We start from the raw sequence: 1404 nt of genomic DNA on the forward strand, positions 1-1404 counted from the left end.
CTCCTTCCATGGGATTTTCCAGGCAAGAGTACTGAAGTGGATTGCCATTGCTTTCTCTGCACAACTGAACAGCTGAGCCTAAATAAGTGGCCACATTCACCCCTTGTGTCAAGGCGGAAATTAGATACTGAAGAGACTTGCAAACAGAAGAAGCCAAATTAAACAAACAAGGGGGAACTGCTCTGGAAGTAACAGGTGCAACAGACTAAGACCCTGAAGTTAATGCTGAGACTGTGCATGTAAGGAGCAACTGGAGACCTTGAGAACAAGTATAAGATGGAACAAGGGGCTATCTGACACTAAATTGACCCAACACTGTCTCAAACGCTCCACAGAATTTCCTAGATATATTTTTGTTATTATCACTTCTTAACGTTTTTAAAACATTAGTTCTTTATTATGCCTTTAACTTTCATTTTATAGCCTACTATTACCTTTCAAAAAACCCCTGTTTTAAAAAACAAATTCCATATATATATATTTTTAATTTTTGTGATAGATTTTATTTTGTATTTTTATATTGTATTTTTAAGAGTCTAACCTCTATTCTAGGTTCTTAAGCTTTGCTTCCCCATATTTTTTAATCAGTTTTGTACCTGATTGGAGTATCCATTTTCAGTATCCATTTTCACTTAGAGATTTGATTACTGGCTTGATTGCTTACTCCCCTTTTGATTCTCCCCTTTCTCCTCCAGGTCACATCTATCTCCTTCCTCCCTCTTCTCTTCTCTACATAATTCTGTGAAACTCTCTTGGTGTTATGGCCTATGGAGAGCACTTAGGGATTTGATTACTGACTTGATTGTTCCCTCCCCTTTTGATTCTAACTTTTCTCCTCCTGGTACCTCTGTCTCCCTCCTCCCTCCTCTCTTCTCTATATAACTCTATGAATCTCTGGGTGTCCCTGGTTGTGGAGAATTGTTTCACCATTAACCTATGGGTTTTATCTTCTGTGCTGTATGGTTGAGAATTCTTGAGGCTACTGTAATAGATGGACCAAAAGCCAGAGGCAGGAAACTTAACTCCAGAACTTTAGAACATCAGAGAACACCTGATAGCAGGGAACATTAATAGATAAGAGCTCACCCCCAATTCTCCATACCTACACTGAAACCAAGCTTCACCCAAGAGCCAACAAATTCCAGTGTAAGACACACCATGCTTATTCTCCAGAAAAACTGGAGCACAACACTGAACATTAAAAGACAGGCTGCCCAAAGCCACGCCAAACCCATGGACACCTCAAAAGTCACTACATTGCACTCCAGAAAGAATAGATCCAGTTCTACCCACCAGAACACAGATGCAAGCTTCCCCAAACAGGAATCCTTGACAAGGTCCAACTCCACCCACATGGAGCACACTCCACAATTAAGAGGAACCATGATCTTCCAGCCTGCATAA

General features: G+C 40.4%; 1 pseudogene; it reads right to left on the minus strand.

The window, feature by feature from the left end:
* The window catches only part of LOC104994151, a 2575-nt pseudogene extending 1949 nt beyond the window's left edge, over positions 1 to 626 (minus strand).
* Positions 627 to 1404: the final 778 nt, after the last annotated feature.

This window comes from Bison bison, unplaced genomic scaffold, assembly GCF_000754665.1.
Source record: "Bison bison bison isolate TAMUID 2011002044 unplaced genomic scaffold, Bison_UMD1.0 scf7180017849678, whole genome shotgun sequence".
NCBI lineage: Eukaryota > Metazoa > Chordata > Mammalia > Artiodactyla > Bovidae > Bison > Bison bison.